This window comes from Saccostrea cucullata, unplaced genomic scaffold, assembly GCF_032062105.1.
Source record: "Saccostrea cucullata isolate Sc308-1 unplaced genomic scaffold, CSIRO_AGI_Scuc_v1 ctg409, whole genome shotgun sequence".
Lineage (NCBI taxonomy): Eukaryota > Metazoa > Mollusca > Bivalvia > Ostreida > Ostreidae > Saccostrea > Saccostrea cuccullata.
Window position 1 is genome coordinate 16,866 of NW_026923737.1, and position 19,602 is coordinate 36,467.

Below are 19,602 nucleotides of genomic sequence, written 5' to 3' on the forward strand. Positions count from 1 at the left end.
ATTCGCAAATATTTAAAAAAAAAACATGTAGTCGGATAAAAATAAATCAAAAACGATATCATTTTAAACGTGATCAAATCCTCAAGGAAATGTTGGCTGCATAAAATAAAAATTAAAGTTAGACACACGCATCATTTATATTTAATAATGTATTAATTTTCAATTTTAGAATATAAAACACGAACTGTGCAGAGTACGTTTTTATCCGAGAATTAAAATTCGATGTTCTAAAGAAAGGGACCTGTCGTTGTTTCGATAGTAAATGATTAGCAACTTTATATGTTAAATATGAAAAACATATATATCTTTACAGATTCACTTTATGGAAGTAAATATATTATGTATCTCGTAATTTATAAACGGAAAGAACATTCTGATTAACAATCTTTCCAATGTTTAGAAAACCTTGTATTCTACATAACTACTCCCACCCTAATCCCCATACACCAACACTTTAACTTATATGTATAGAGCAGCCCGGTCCTCCGGGCTGCAATAATAATAACAATATGGGTAATTCTGACCCAACCATAAACAGATATGATATGCAACATAAGATGCCAATTGATTGTAATTAGAGGCAGCCAACAATCAACAACATAGGTAACTCCGACCCAACAATGAACAGATATGCTTCATAAGACGTCAATTGATTGTCATTATGAGCAGCCAACAATAGACACTCTGACCCATCAATAAACAAGATAGGAAACTCTTACTCAACAATAAATAAACAATATGGGTAACTCCAAGCCAACAATAAAGAATATGGGTAACTCTGACCCAACAATAAATTACAATATAGGAAACTCCCAGGCAACAATAGACAATATGGGTAACTCTGATCTAACAATTAACAATATGGGTAACTCTGACCCAACAATAAATAAACAGTATGGGTAACTCCGACCCAACAATAAACAATATGTTTAATTTCGACCCAACAATAAATAAACAAAATGGATAATTCCGACCCAACAATAAACAGTATGGATAACTCTAACCCAACAATAAACCGTAAAGCTTCATACGACGCCAATTGATTGTCAGTATGAGCATCCAACAATAAAACAATATGGGTAACTCCCACCCAAACAATAAACAATATAAGTAATCCGACCCAACAATTAATAATATTGGTAACATCGACCCAACAATAAACCGAAAAGCTTCATATGACACCAATTGATTGTCAGTATGAGCATCCAACAATAAAACAATATCGGTAACTCCGACCCAAACAATAAACAATATAAGTAACTCCGACCCAACAATTAATAATATGGGTAACATCGACCCAACAATAAACCGAAAAGCTTCATACGACGCCAATTGATTGTCAGTATGAGCATCCAACAATAAAACAATATGGATATACTGACCCACAGGTACAATCTACTGTGTACCAAAACAATGTGGGTATACCGACCCACAGGTACAAATATTGTGTACCAAAACAATATGGGTATACTGACCCAACATGTACAAATCTACTGTGTACCAAACAATAAACAACAAACTAAGGTAACTGTGTTCCAATAAGTAAATAACTACTGTGTACCAAACAACATGGGTAACTCTGACCCAATAAGTACATATCTACTGTGTACCAAACCAATAAACACTACGGGTAACTTTGACCCAGTAGGTAAAACCTTGTACCAAAACAATAAACAACTTAAGCAACACTAATCAAATAACTACTTATCAGCTTTTTATCAAAACAATAAACTTGAATAAACTTGAAAGAGTAATACTGATCCCATTAGTACATAATTATTAACTTTGTACAATGTACTAAAATAATCAACCACTTGAGTAACACCGATTCAATTTGTAACTATCAACTTTGTATCAACAGTTTAAACCGTTAACAACACCAACCCAATAAGTACATATTAAATTATCCACCGAAATGATAAACATCTTGAGTAATTATGTTGATATTGTCTACACCAACCAAATTAGTACATATACCTTGACTACCTAGACTTTGTACGATATCCATTCAATATTTATCAATATACAAAACATGAAATGTTACATATAAACTTTGTACCAAAACTGATCAAAAAATAAGGAGCAATTCAAGAAACACCAAAGTATAGAAACTATCTGAACTATGTATATAAAGCTCAGTCCACAACCCTTAAATTCCAAAGAGTGAAAATGAGATATTGGTACATTTATTTACATGATTACAATACACATTTCTCAACTAACCTTAAAAGATAGCTGACATTACCTATTAGATGCCTGTTAAGGAAGGGGCAGTGTTTTAACAATGCTGCCTAGCTGTTTTACATCATGTTGAATGCAAAAACATGAAATATGCAAACTATGATAAGTAATTGAAATTCTCATTGTAGTTCAATAAAACTAAATAACTTTGCATAAAGTTGCTAACTTAAAAGCTTACACCATAGAGTATACATGAATTGAGTATTAAACAATGCCTTTGAATAATTTAAAGTGATAACTTATACACAAAAAAAAAAACTATTTGGAAACCCCAAACGTGTATGTATAATTGTAAATTAATTATAAAGTAATCATAATACTGGCCTTCGTCCTCAATTACATGGGAAGGCAAACTCTCTAATGCACGCGGTGAAGCAGCACAGGTGTACGCCGGCTGGACCTAAAACGCCCAAGTCGTTCAGGTTCAGGATCTCCCGCTGTGGCCCCAGCTGTGAAATAGCGATGTTTGCAGCAGATACTTGCAGGATGTTCGTTATCTATCACAACTTTTGTTGATCAAACTCTGTGTCCACTGATCATGGAGATCGATATAGAGATAGTAATCATTAAAGGTATCTATTTGTTTCGTTCAACCAGTAACAAATAACCTACTTTGAAATCCTTTCAAAATTCAGACTATAGGAAAAAGTTCCGCGTTTGATGTCGCAATAAAATAGCTCCATGAAATATGTTCTTCTCGTGAATATCTGCTTATAAATGAAGTTCATATCGGCAGAAAAATACACCAAATGTATCATACAGTAATCAGGTAATATATTTGATAACCCGCGCACATATTATGTACCACCGCATCAATAAACAATAAACCAGAAAATCCACCCGTTCTTGTAAATGGCACTTTACAATACGAACAATACTTTGTTCCTTTCAATTCTTTGGAATTTCATCTCGACAGATAGCCAGGGCACGTTCAGCTAAGTTAAACAATCACAGATTTTGTAACAAATCTTCAAAATAGACGTGCCTCTAATTTTAGCGTGGTCAGCAGGCGGGTTATCACAATACAACTGAATGCCTCGCTGAACTGACCACGTGACCTTACACCTTCTATCACACGTAATCCATCAACCAAGGCGTGGATCTAAGATTTTTTTATATTTTACCAAAATTAATCCTACCGGAAACCTCCAACTAAGTTATCGCATTCAATACATAAATACAATTATTATTCTAAAAATTGTTGTTTCGGTCTTATTATTGGTTTTCGACGAGCTAGAACGTTGGTAATACATATTTTCAAAATCTGATTTCGTGACTGCTCCGGGTACCCCTACTATAGACGTATTTATATATCATATCAGAGAAAATATTTTATATTTGTGAAATGTTTCTTGCATATATTGATTCTTAGTGTATGTCAAATGTATGTGCATATTTCCACCGAAAGACCTTCATTAGAAAACAAATTATACACATTGTCTCAATAATTTTCGAACAACCCTCCAATATCATCAGTAAATAATTTCCCTTAAATTCAATCACAAAGTTACAGTATGACAATGAATGGATGATACAGTTCAACATTAATTATATCTGCAATTCCGTGCATTGAGTTTTCTTTTGGCATTGAATTCTTATCTTTGGATTTCATCAACCCTATAAAAGAACTTTACCGTACCAAAAATTCAAAACTGCATGAGAGGTCGTTACAATCTACAGGAAGTAAAATGCAGAAATAATATTTTTGATATGTAGAATAAACTAAATAATAATAATAATAATTATAAGATCTGCTAAGAAACTGTCAGTATTATTAATTGCTATAGGTTGCTAAAGCTTAACATTTGTCTTTAATGATATCTTGTGTTAAAATTCAAAACAATTATTTCTGTAGTTATTTCTTGTGTTTTACAGTCTACCTTTCGAAAGAGGTATTTTTAGTGGTTAATAGTTTACTGTTGTTTCTTTTTGAAAGAAATTCCTTTCATTGCTTTACTAAAATCCATGGAAGCGTAACATGAATACAAAATAGCTTACAAGATATTATTTACGATGAGCATAATCAAACAAAATATCTCATATCAATCATATGCATCTACTTAATTACTTAATTATCTCTTGAAACCAGGGTTCACATCAGGAACTTATTTTGGAAAGCAACAGGATATTTCACGTAGTGAATATATCTTTGATATAATCAATGTATTGACAATGCTATCACCTTTTCGAACAGCAATATTATGTTTCTTTGCAGTTTTCATTAAGCAGGTAAGCAATTTAAAAACATGCTTACCTTATCTCTAAACATAGAATTGTGCAAAGAACGTGTTCTTCTATCGTTTTTATATGTATGTATAAATACTTGAAACTATATTTATAGATAGTAATATTCAATATATAATATTAATATCGTTATCATTAATTTTACTTCCTTTCAGAAACGCCTAAAGCCAAATACTTCGTACAATGTTGATGTAGTACGGATATATTCAAAACTTATATTTGAATTAAAAAAAAAAGTTAAATTTGTTAATAATTGTAGTAATAGGTTTTGTACAATTTTTTTAAGTGACATACCTTAAATTATCTCTAGAAACCCGGGTTAAATACAAACACACACCCATACACATTCCATACACACCGAATAGAATCAGTTGAAATGAACTCACAAATAATGAATAAATGAAATGATGCATGCACATATTAACATAAACTGTATATAGTAAGTAATGATCGTGTGACAAATTTTAATGATAAATGCACCCAATTTTAAGATTTCAGTCGAAGTTAACATTTATGAAGTGAATTCCTGTCCGTCTACGAAAGAGTCTTACCTGGAAAGATCATCTCAGTTGAATTGTTCCTTAGACAAATTTGGCAGTAATACATACATATGTGTCCCTAAAAGAGATTTATCGGGCTTGATTGAGCTGTGTACATATATGACATCCCTTTATCAGGAAGGTAAACGGTTTTTTAATTTTTTTTAAATTTTCAAATAAAAAAAATCAATAGATTTTAACTTGAACAGAAAATTTCTATATTGCTGCAGTTTAATGGTTTGTTTTTAACAGGCACCGGATCTATCTATACCTAAGCCCTGTTAAATTACTTTGTTTTCTACTACTTACTGTACGTACAATTTACAAATCTGTGAAACATCTCTATTTTCTAGAATACTGACTGTTGAGGCTTTTTTGTTCGATTTGTATCACTTGTATTAAATTTATGATTAAGCATGTAAGTGTCCATACTATTAGTATGGCCTTTCGATGACTTCACAATCATTATATGCAAAACTTTAAAAAAAATCATATGCGTAAGTACTAAGTAAGATTTTGTACCAAATGAGGAAAAATGCACAGGAATTTATTGACATTTACACACACTATAGAAAAACTGAACAAATCATCAAAATATTTACACAATGTAGAGAGAAAATTAGACAAATGTAAAAGCGACAACTGCATGAGTAAGAATACACAACATCCACAAGCATGTAATATGCAACACATCCTCATTGCACATACTTCATTATTATTTTTCTATTTTATAAACTCAGTGTAGCTTGGATGCCTGATACTTTTAATTACAAAAGGATGAGCTATGTGTTTGTAATATAAATGTTTTAAAAAGATTTTTTTTTTGGTAAAAAAAAATCTGATTTTTTACACAAGTACACAAGTTTGACACCAAAAAGGTTCCTGATTTTGATTTACAATACCTGTTTTTTTTTTTCTTTCTTTCTTTTTTTTTTTTAAACGGGATCTTCCTATAACCTAATAGAATTCCTATAGGTACCCATAACGCCCCGATATTAGCAGACCTACACTATCAACTTAACACAAACTAACACCAGGGCGAACCCGAAGCGGACCTCGGGTTCGCTTTTAGAAATTTTGGGACCGTTCTGGATGCACCTTGGATGCGCTCCGGGTTCGCTCCGCCATCGCTCAGGGTGGTCAGCTCTGGTTAAGCTAGAGTGAACTCAGCGTTCGTGTTCTTGGATAACATTACGCAATGATGCTTGAATGGGACCCCGCTTTAATCTCGCTGCAAGAAAGCCCCTCCCCCTGTATATTTCAATGTGTAACCGGAATTCGCTACATGGTATCAATGCAATTTAGGAAATTCCACGATACCAGTGTAGTGAAAATGACCGTATGAAAATACCCCTTAAATATCACTCACTTTCTGTATTAACAATAGTACTTCGCGTTTTATTCCAGTTTCTTTACTAACCAATAAACCTCTTGATTTTCAAATAGTCACGAAAGTGACTTACTAACCCAAGTATTTTAATAACAAGAGTTTGCAAATTAACAAGAATTTATTATGACCACAAATGTATTTTATTAACAGCACAAAAATATTACATTTATTTATTTACAACAAAAACTGATGTACTAACGACCTTATACTTATGAACCTGAATAAAAATAGTGCCTACCTAACAAATGTACAATGTCCAGAGCCCGTCCTACCCAACGCTAAGTCCGAATGAAAGTGACCCACCCCTGCACGAAAAATCTACTATGCCTAACCTAACCGGTTTACCACAAATAGAAATAAGGAACTGGAAAATGGACTTAAAAATAAGGAAAACAAAAAGGATAATGGTGAACGATTTGAACGAGACAGAGACAGGGACCGGGATCCACCCCTCTAATCAAAAAGTGAGCTGGTACGAACCTTTGAGAAGGTTCCAGAGCAACTGATCTAAACGTGAAATGCTGGACTTTAAATACACCGCGGTCTGAAGGTGTGTCTCTCTTATCCAATCAAAATATGCATTCTATGTATAACCCAGACAAGAGCGTTACCAAATCGCTGTATAAAGCTGGAAAGTTTCCGAATGTAAAACAAACAATCGTAACCAATAAGAATTATCGTTATTTACTTACTATGTAAAATCCAATCCTACCACACTCCCCCCACCTCAAAACCGAAATATCTTAAAAAGATATTGAGGGTAAAATGTGTAGGTCAATTTTAAAAATATTCTGGAAGTATATGAGAAATAGTTTAACATTTCAATTTTCTTCACTTTTAAGTCACATTGAAATAAAATTTTATTCAATACATGTACTTTCAATTAACAGTTAATAAGATAAATGTTCACTGGTTTCACTGTTCATCTGGATGGAATCATCATGGAATCCCGGGCGTTTCATCAATGCACAACATAAGGAACATCTTAATTTCTTTACGAATATTTCAGAACATTTTTTGAATGATTTCACATCACTTCACATCACATCACTTCACATATCTTACACATAATTAATCACACAAGTCGAACACGATGACCATCCTCCATGAATTACTGACGTGCCGAAGACTCCAAGGCTCCTCCAATATTGAACAATGATGCGTTGATTCCTTTTCAGAAGAAAGTGTTACTCTTGTACATCCCCCTGTAGATATTTGCTACCAGTTTCGCTGGAGATCATCAACTTTACTACAAGTACATATACTTGTCCAAAACGTCCATACTAATTAGAGAAAAGAATAGAGTGAGTAATAATGCATAAAATCCAAGAAAAAAAAATACCTGAAATATAAAGCAGACTACTAATGCTGTCACAGATATTATGAGTACATTCGAGTTGCAGCCCCAGTCCCTACAGCCTCCCGCAGTAAGAAACTAACCTCGCTGCGTTTTAGTACTGGATACCTTGAAATAAGTGCACCCCTGTAGTTCGGCAGAGCCACAACCCCCTCCCGCAGTAGGAAACTAACCCCGCTGCGTTTTAGCATTTCGAAATGTAAGCATAACATTGGGCCGGATATATAGATTCTAAATAATAAAAGCTTGTCAGAACACGACCGACAAGGGTAGTACAATATTTAAACCACAATAAAACCCCAATCCCGCAGTATTGGCAGCTAATCCCGCAGTATTAGCCTAATATTGTACTTTCACCTATTTACAGGCCAATTCACAGCTCATGAAATGGCTCGAACAATATTCTAGTAAAATTTATCATTATTAATTCATCGAGAACATAAAGCAACAGTATTGAATACTGTCTTGTCAAACTTAAAATTTCTCTCATTAATCCTGACAAATTTCATTGATTTTGTAATTTTAACTAATAAATAAACAAACCAAAAATATATGTATAAACCAGTTTTTATAAAAAGCAGTCGGTGCTTTCTAAGTTATTAAAGAAATCGGCAAACAATGAAAGCTTACTTTTACTAAAACAAATTCAAAGTAATCTTAGTGCCAAAGTACTACATATATTCGGGTTAACATCGAGAATAACCTTTGCTGCTGTACCAGGCAGTAAGCATGACTGTTGTTAAGTTAAAATATATGCAATAAAAATGAATTACATTTACTTAGGGGGCACAAAAAAAGTTTAGGTGTAAAACAACTTTTTAATTAAATATATTTAAGTTAACGTCTGAATTCCTTTTCAGCATGACAGCGAACGTTAAGTCAAACATAATTAATAATTAAAATCATGGAGAATATTTTTCTGGTGGTATTATTTTTCTCCCGAATTTTGAAAAATTATCAAAATTTTGAGGCGTTAAACTTAAGGTGTCATAATGATAACCGGGCCCCGCCCCCGTCTCGTTCAAAACCTAACTCACAAACAACCAAAGAAAAGATCCTAAGATTGAAAAACAAAATATAGTAGGCTTCACACAATGAAGTCTCTCAAAAATATGTCTCAACTTGAGAAGATCTAAGTCAAGGTGTTCATGAAAAAAAAAAAATCTGCATGTACTATATAATTTCGTATAAAACAAACCATATCACTGCTTCAAGAATCCAATAACCGGTATCATGGACCATAAAGCCTAAAATGGAATGTCTTATTCAAAAATATGTAGGGCATGCGTACTGATATAACGCTCTGAACTTAAATAATAAATAAAAAATAATTCGCCTATAGATTTATCATATGCTTATATACTATAGTAAACTTCCAAACTCATCTTAAAAATAATATATTATTTATTATCTAAATCTATTCAAGAAAAATGCCCAGTGTATTGAGATACACTCTGGTTTCTACATTTTTCTTAAACACACACAGAAAATATGAATGTTCAATGAATTTCCTATTTACGGTGACTGCCATTCAGTTCTATTTATAACTTGTCAAGCCAGTGTAAAACTATTCAAGGACATGCATGAGTGCTACGTGTACTACTTAAAGTAAAACAGGTTTTGTAAACACCGTATGAGACTGTAGAGCATGGTGTAAAAATGTAGTTCAAAAACTTATGTATGAAAACAAAAATTCTAATGTGCAAAATGAAGAAATAAAGGTACTTCACACCAAATATATATCAAACTGTATACATAAGCTACTAGTGACAACAATTTACCTGCAAGATAAAAATAGAATGAAGTCAATCGAGTGTTCGATTCAAATGCGCCTTCGCTCGTGCGTGGCTAACTAATGTGAGGAATGTGTTTATTTCATACTGGTGTTTCAATATTGTAATACTCAAATAAAAAATTGTACTGTGTAAAAATCTGAGCACATCATAAATTCAATTATCAATAACCCAGGTTCACCCTGGAAGGTCTTATGCCTATCTTACCTTACAAATTAACCAAAAACAGGACATTAACCTCCACGCCCAGGGACCGTCACGGCACCAATGTGACAGGATTTAGACGTCACGGCATCAATGTGACAGGATTTTAGACGTCATTGCACCAATGTGACAGGATTTTAGACGTCACGGCACCAATGTTACAGGATTTGGTTTTACCCTCAAACCTAGGTACCACTCACGGCACCAATGTAACCGGAATTCGCTACCTGGAATCAATGCAATTTAGGAAATTCCACGATACCAGTGTAGTGAAAATGACCGTATGAAAATACCCCTTAAATATCACTTACTTTCTTTATTAACAATAGTACTTCGCGTTTTATTCCAATTTCTTACTAACCAATAAACCTCTTGATTTTCAAATAGTCACGAAAGTGACTTACTAACCCATGTATTTTAATAACAAGAGTTTGCAAATTAACAAGTATTTATTATGACCACAAATGTATTTTATTAACAGCACAAAAATATTACATTTATTTATTTACAACAAAAACTGATGTACTAACGACCTTATACTTATGAGCCTCAATAAAAATAGTGCCTACCAAACAAATGTACAATGTCCAGAGCCCGTCCTACCCAACGCTAAGTCCGAATGAAAGTGACCCACCCCTGCACGAAAAATCTACTATGCCTAACCTAACCGATTTACCACAAATAGAAATAAGGAACTGGAAAATGGACTTAAAAATAAGGAAAACAAAAAGGATAATGGTGAACGATTTGAACGAGACAGAGACAGGGACCGGGATCCACCCCTCTAATCAAAAAGTGAGCTGGTACGAACCTTTGAGAAGGTTCCAGACCAACTGATCTAAACGTGAAATACACCGCGGTCTGAAGGTGTGTCTCTCTTATCCAATCAAAATATGCATTCTATGTATAACCCAGACAAGAGCGTTACCAAATCGCTGTATAAAGCTAGAAAGTTTCCGAATGTAAAACAAACAATCGTAACCAATAAGAATTATCGTTATTTACTAACTATGTAAAATCCAATCCTACCACAAATGCAGTTATGGAATTGTGGAATAGATCAATGTTTTGGCGGCGATCAATACATGTACATTTTACATGTATTCTGTGACATTATGGAGAAATTTTCTAGAATTCGACTGTATAGTCGACGTAGATTTATAATTGATTACCTGTGTTTCTCCGCCTCTCGGAATATCGATCCCGAGAAATCTCAAGTTATTCAACAACGGGTATTACATTGTAGGCATTTATTTTTCTTTATTTATAACATGAAAACAGAAAACATAAAACTACGAAAGCCCAGAAGGCTCATTCGAAGTACGAGATTCGAGATTCAAAATACGAGATTCGAAATTCGAGATTCGAGATTCAAGATCCAAATTAACCAATCAAAAGCGGGTTCAACATTCGATTACTCCCCTTTATTATGATTTTACTATCAAGAAATCGTTTAATATATTAATAACATAAGAGACATTTGATTAAACAAGTAACAGCTTTTCAAAAAGCTTGCCTGACTTAATCAATCAATATCTATAAGAGAAGTTATAAAGTTTTAAACTTTAGAGCAATACTTTTTTGTGTTTGAAAAATGTCTTTTTATTTAAGAACCTTGTAAAAATATTTAATTATTAACTTGTAGAAGAATACTTTTGCTGCATTCTGAAGAGTTGTTAACAGAATGGTTAATGTATCAGAGGCGTAGTCACAAACTTAAAAGTGGGGGGGGGGCTCAACTCCAGAAATTCTTTGACAAGCGAAAAAAAATTGAAAGTTCCCCAAACTCGAAAATCCTATTTCGTGTGGGGGGTTGGGGGGGGGGGGTTGGGGTTAGGGGCCAACTTCTTCAAAGGCAAGTTACATTCAATTCCAATTTTTTTCCCACATTTCTTCGATATAACTATACTAGGGTCAAAAAGGGGGGGGGGGCAACTATCCCTTCAATGAACATTTCCTATAGTAAAGGTACATGTATGTTGGGGAGAAATAGCTGTGATTTTGTTCTTCATTAAAAAGTGGGGGGGGGGGGGGCACAGACATACTCTTGTCCCCCCAGATCTGAAAGTGGGGGGGGGGGGGGGTAAGTGCCCCTGCTGCCCCCCCCTGTGACTACGCCTATGTGTATGTAGGTTTTCTGCCAATCGCAACTCCTCGGGCCTTATTTAGGGAAAAAACCACAAATGTATTGTTAATTTATACGCCATGACACCCCCCCTTTCACAAACTTTGAAATTAAAGTTTGGATGATGTATATAGAGCTATTATCTGTGGAATATGGAGTTTACTTTATTCAATGTAATGATATTATCTAAAATATACTATAGAAGGGACTTCTAACTCCGTTTTTACTATGAACAGGAAATGTAGAATTTTTTGACATCCGATGATGTCGATACATTAGAGTTTGTTTTTCGACCTCAGACGAAAAGACCCGAGATGATGCGATTGACTTTTCTGCAAGTAGATTGATCTACCCCTGGGTCTAAATTTAAAGCTACACCTATTCTGAAATCTGTTATCAAATCATTCATTGTGAACATTTTAGAGAATGGATAGAACTAAATACATATGTTGTAGGAAAGTATTTTCTCCAATGAAGTAAACAGTATTAGTTTGTGTTCATTGATCTTTTTTTTTCTGAAAGGTGCACGTGGGTACTATAATTTTTTGAGAACGAAATAGGTAAAACCAACATTTAGGCCTTTGTGGAAAAGAAATCCAAGATTTCGCACAGGTAATTTCTTTCGTCAAATTCTGGAATCTGGTTGAACTGCGTCGATCGTTTATGGTGATTGGACTAGTCCATTAAAATTTGGAATAAACCAACAGAGGGGAAACAAATTAGAGAAATCATTTCTTTTGTTTTGCATGTCCATATTCTGATACATACGATTCATATGTTGTTTTAAGGATAAGATAAAATTTGTAGACAGAATTTCTGAATGATAAGAAGATGGAGGTTACAATAACAAACTTTATTTAATTCCATGGAAGTTAGCACCCCCATTCATACAATAGAACAATCCAAGAAAAGGCGCGAAGATCGCTTACTCGTGACATTTGGCGCGAAAAGAGCGATTCACCCCTTTCGTAGAATATAAATGGACTGACCCAGTAGTATAGAAATGCAGAAAAAAAGATGCACGGACACATTGAAACGGTAAATCACATGGAATAATCTGTTTCATGCAAACAGAGTAAACAAAGGAAATACTGCATTATTTTGCATAAGTAAAATCATTGTTTACCTGAAAATTGTTTCATTTAAAATGCACGTAAAGATTTCCAATGTAAATCAGCTTGCACAAAATCTAGCTCTCTGGGTATGATCTATTAGTTTCGGATCAAGCAATTATCAATCCTTATACAGCCTGACGCCGTGACGTCAGGCAATTACAATGCAAGAAAGAGTATTATATATATTAGAAGGAAATTTAAAGTATCATTGGATTTTTGATCAGCAAGACATACTTCAATTTATATTATGGAGTCTTAAATATTAAATAGAATACATATATCAGGAGTATATATATTTTTGTATTGTCTACTTTGTATCCGGTGTTATAAATAAGTGTCAAGTGTCTAAAGATTAACAATAACCCCATCCCTACCAACCCCACTGCCTATTTTCCAAACACACTGAAAATGTTACTTTGTAAAATTTGAAAGGCGACGTGGTATTGAAAAACAAAAATCGCGTTCGTTTTCCTGATAGAGGAAATACATAAAAATCAATTATTAATTACCCATCTTAATCTAAGGCTTTGATTTCTTGAATACATTAAAAAATATTTCTACAATATAGATTGGCAATATGAATTAAAATAAATGCGGCATTTATTTTATCTTATATCAATTGTAGATGAGCCTAAATTTGATGCAGAACTATAGCGTTATGGTTTAAATTTTAGTCTCTGACCATACCGTTATGACCAAAGACTAAAATATACTCGTGAAACCTTGTAACGCTACAGTTCGATTAATTCAGCAGTCAAGTCTCACTGCACAAATGTACCCTTTATAAATGTAATGAAATATATACATGTACCCTTGATTTACTGTGCAGTGTAGAGACGATTCATAATGGACTTTTGGAGTTTTATGAAGAGACTTACTTTTACAATCGACGACTGACTTTTACAATTTATACATAGACCAACTCCATTACTTAAAATGTAAAAGTCAGCTTTCGAATGTAAAAGTAAGTCTGTTCATAAAACTCCTTTACGAGGAGCGCTGACTTTTACAGTTGACGCTTACTTTTACACTAGGGCTATGTACGGTAGCTCCCTTACGATATAAATATTTGGCTCAACGTTTAATTAAACGGAAATAACGGTTATTTCAATGCACATATAGGTTGTCCTTGAAGAAAACGACAACGACCCTACCATCAGCTCCCAGTCTTCACAAGTTAGTACCCCTAACACCACGCCTATGACCACAAGAAAAGTTTTCTTATGCATTATCAATTATGTACTTCCGTACATGATACAAGTTTAAATGTCCAAGTAAACGTCAACTGTAGAAGTCAATGCTTCTCGTAAAAGTCCACTAGTGGACTTTTACGAGGAGCGCTGACTTTTACAGTTGACGATTACTTTTACACTAGAACTATGTATGGTAGCTCTTTTATGATATAAATATTTAGCTCAACATTTAAGTAAAAAAAATAATGTGTTATTCAAATGCACAATTAAGTTGTCCTTAAAGAAAACGACAACCACCCTACCTCAACCCCCGGTCTTCACATGTTAATGCCAATAACACCATACCTATGACCACTATAAAGGTTTTCATATGCAATATCAATTATGTACTTCCGTACATGATATAAATTTAAATGTCCATGTAAACGTCAACTGTAGAAGTCAGCGCTTCTCGTAAAAGTCCAGTAGTATTTCATATCTAATCATAATCAAATACAATGTTCTCCCTCAGCAATGATCTGATTAAAAAACAATAGTCGACATACTTCTTCCGCAAGTCAACGATAGAATCATATAATATTCTATTTATACGCATTTGCTGTTTTTTAATGAGAAAAATAAAATTATATATGTATTTTTCAAAATGTAATCCAATTTTTTTTTATTTCGTTTTAATACATAAAACATTTTTTCTTGCATTATGATTTTAGCAAATGACCCATTTGTTATAAATATATTCAACGATTTCCTGATAGTAAAAACATAATAAAGGGGAGTAATCAAATGTTGGACCTGCTTTTGATTGGTAAGTTTGGATCTTGAATTTCGAAACTCGAATTTCGAATCTCGAATTTCGAATCTCGTATCTCGAATCTCGTATTTCGAAACTTGAATCTCGAATGAGCCTTCTGGGCTTTCGTATAAAACAGAAGAGGAAGAAACATGTGTTGAATTGATTTTCAATGTATCACATGGTATACAACTAAATCTGACGAAAACATCTAAACAAAATACCTTTTAAATTCATTTGTTATATAGTAAAAAATTATATTTGTTATTCCTTTTGTTTGGCTAAATCGTAATAAAAATGTTTGACAAACACCTGAATTATGATTCCATTAATTAACCTATTATACGCGCAACATAATTATTTAGATTACATTTAGTTTAGTAGTTATACGTTGAAATTTCGTAGAAAATATTTACCGGACATTTTCTAAAAAAAAATATTACATATCATTTCATATTTTTGATAATATAGGAGGCTGCCTGATTGGGGTTTCTAATTGGTATATTGATCAGGTATCATGCCAATCGTTTACATCTGGTTGTCCAGAAGAAGTATACCTCAGCTCAAATATATTTTTGTGTGAGTAATTTGAATTAAAATTTCATAATCATATTCTAATGAGGCAAAAATCCTGAAAATACCGAGAGTGCACCCTGAGTTTTGCAATTTTGCAATCGCCGTGTGTCAACTCTATTTTTTTTTTTTTTTTTTTTTTTTTTGCGAATACAGCGTTCGCTTTTAGTCAAGTGAAATTTGAAAAAAAATATATATATCCACCGCTCAATGGAACTCAGAGCATCTAAAGTTTTATCGTGGCAAAGCCTTCCCGGTTCTTAAGATATTATCCAAAGGACTCGCAACTTTAACAAGTGTCGAGCACATGTTTAGGGAACTATTTATACCCGTTTCTTTATCAACCAAGGTCAGTCGCGGCCGAGATTCAAACTCATGACTTCCGTATAACGGTTGCGCTTCGTTAAATGGTAAATATGAAGCGAGAAAAAGATGTAGAATGAGTTGAATTTTCGTCTTAATGTGGATTATTTTATTAGGTTAAAGGCATTCACAACAAAAAAAATCAAGCCGTTTTACCTTGGGCATAACTTTTGCATTATTATAAAATGAAATCCTGAAAAAAGGGGAACCGGGTAGGGAAAATGTATTGCTTATGCAATACTCTCAGAATGCTTGCTGTTATCTATGGGCGTTTAGTTTATTAAACAGACTTGATCATCCGAACAAAAAAATATTCTGACCTTGAGATAACGCATGTGATTTTGAGTGTGCTCCTATTTTGCTCGAGATAGTTATGGCAATTGACATTACAGTGTTTTTTTTTTATTCAAATTTATTTATAGAGATAATTTCGTCGAGACCGCGGGCTTATTTCGAAATATCATAAATCTTCAAGATATCCATCATTTTAGAGATCATAAAGTTTTGCAGTTGGTGTAAATCGTTTTAAACAGATTTTGTGTTTATTATCTGTAATAAAAAAAAAGATACATTGACCGTTTAAGAACTTTATATGAAAAGTTGTATGTCCTTTAAGACATACATGTACATACATTTTTTAGACTGTCAGAACTTTTTTGATATCAAATAAAGGGTCTCGAATTTATGGACGTTTTGTTCAAGATGTATTTTGATCTATTTTTTCTGGATACATGCTGTATGGAAATAAGATAGCACTATCATTAGTCCTTAATGGGATCTCTTGGGAAATATTGAAAGCGCGACTATTGTTTTGAACGTTTTTAGCTCACCTGAGCCGAAGGCTCAAGTGAGCTTTTCTGATCACATTTTGTCCGGCGTTCGTCTGTCCGTCTAGCTGTCTGTCTGTCCGTAAACTTTTCACATTTTCGACTTCTTCTCAAGAACCGCTCGGCCAATTTCAACCAAACTTGCCACAAAGCATCCTTGGGTAAATGGCATTTAAGTTTGTTCAAATGAAGGGCCACGCCCTTTTCCAAGGGGAGATAATTATGAATTAGAGAAAAATTAATGGCATTTTTAAAAAATCTTCTTCTCAAGAACCACTGGGCCAGGAAAGATGAAACTCATGTGAAATCATCCTCAGGTAGTGTAGATTCAAGTTTGTACAAATCATGACCCCCGGGGCTAGGGTGGGGCCAAAATGGCCAACCCAAGTTTTAAATAGGAATATATAGGAAAAATCTTTAAAAATCTTCTTCTCAAGAACCACTGGGCCAGGAAAGATGAAACTCATGTGGAATCATCTTCAGGTAGCGTAGATTCAAGTTTGTTCAAATCATGACCCCCGGGGCTAGGGTGGGGCCAAAATGACCAACCCAAGTTTTACATAGGAATATATAGGAAAAATCTTTAAAAATCTTCTTCTCAAGAACCACTGGGCCAGGAAAGATGAAACTCATGTGGAATCATCCTCAGGTAGTGTAGATTCAAGTTTGTTTAAATCATGACCCCCGGGGCTAGGGTGGGGCAAAAATGGCCGACCAAAGTTTTATATAGGGATTTATAGGGAAACCTTTTAAATTCATCTTTTCAAGTACTTCAAAGCTATGATTAGTGATATTAATATGGAATCATCTTCAGGTAGTGTAGATTCAAGTTTGTTCAAATCATGAAGCCCTGGGGGGTTAAAATTCAAGCCCCCCCCCCGTAAACTTTCATTTCTGATCTGATATGTGTTTTTTTCAAGCCAATGTGCTCAGGTGAGCGCTGTGGCCCCTGGGCCTCTTGTTCTAAACATCTTTTGTTCATTAGGGATTACAAATATTTTCGGACATATAAAGTGTCAGATAAAAATTATTCTCCCCCATCCCCCTGTGACCCTCATTACGAAAAAAATAATTAAATTGTAAAAATATATAAACGTAAATTGTTTGATAAAAGCATTTGTTTCAATAATTGATACAATATTATATATAGGAAATGTTACTCGTGAAAGATAAATAGGGAAAAGACTGTTGCTGTTCTCAACCGCCAATTCCCCCTGCGTCTAATTATAGGGATCCGCCCCTCTTTCTTTTTAAAGACGTTTTGTTCTTCAGCCATTTAAAAAATTCTTTTCGTTTTCGAGATATGCTGAATAAAATCAAATTTTGGGTGACTCCACTCAAATCTCTAATTGTATCTTTAAACAAGAGGCCCATGAGCCACATCGCTCACCTGAGAAGCTTTGACCATTCTATTCTTTACCAGATTTCCTCCTTGTAATACATAATACATCCCTACCCTACCCCACTGATCATAATTTAGACATTTTGAAATCTACACTACCCAAGGATCCTTCCATGTGCACATAAGTTTCAGCTTTTCTGGCCCAGTGGTTCTTGAGAAGAAGATTTTCAAAGATTTTTCCTATGCATTTCTATGTAAAATTTTGATTCCCCATTGTGGCCCAGTCCTTCCCCCGGGAGTCATGATTTGAACAATTTAGAATCTACACTATACCAGGATACTTCCACATAAGGTTCAGCTTTTCTGGCACAGTGGGTCTTAAGAAGATTTTCAAAGATTTTTCCTCTATATTTCTATGTAAAATTTTGATTCCCCATTGTGGACCCGCCCTTCCCCCGGGGGTCATGATTTGAACAATTTAAAATCTACACTACCCAAGGATGCTTCCACATAAGTTTCAGCTTTTTCTGGCTCAGTGGTTCTTGAGAAGAAGATTTTCAAATATTTTCCCTCTATATTTCTATGTAAAAATTTGATTCCCCATTGTGGCCCAGCCCTTCCCCCGGGGGTCATGATTTGAACAATTTAGAATCTACACTATACCAGGATGCATCCAAATAAGTTTCAGCTTTTCTGGCCCAGTGGTTCTTGAGAAGAAGATTCTTTAATGACCCCACCCTATTTTTGTCTTTTCTTGATTATCTCCCCTTATGAGGGGACTTGGCCCTTTGTCTTATTCCCCTTACCTAATGATACTTTTTACCAAGTTTGGTCAAAATTGGTCCAGTGGTTCTTGAGAAGAAATCGAATATGTGAAAAGTTTACAGACGGACGGACGGACGACGGACAAAATGTGATCAGAAAAGCCTTCGGCTCAGGTGAGCTAAAAAATGGAAAGGTTCACATTGTACAGAACATTATTTTGATCATCTTTGCTCAATATAACTCATTAAAATATTTCTCTACGAGATATAAAGTTCTGGGTTATACTCGACCATGTTATTAAATATGATAAGGTGTTTCATCAAGTGTCTACAATAAATATTTTCTAAAATGTTTGCATTTATCTGATACCAATTTGAGTCACAAATAAATGTTATGATTGTCTGAATAAGTCGTAAAACCCTTGTCACAAGATTTTCAAACTTTTCAAAATGATAAATTAGTAATGGTTTATCAATCAGTTGAAAGACAGTCCACCGAAAAAACAGGATGTATTGTATTGATAGGCGGCATATCGAATGAGAGGAATATTTGATATTTTATTTTTAAAAAAATCAATGTAGTCCAAAAGGGAAAATTTAATTGAAGATTTGTTTAAAATTGCTTATTTAGTAAAGTATTTTTGTGTTTTGTGTTTTTTATTTCCCCTATATAAACCATTAAATGTAAGTCAGAAACAAAGAATTTTATTTTCTAATACATTTTAACAGGACTATAATTCAC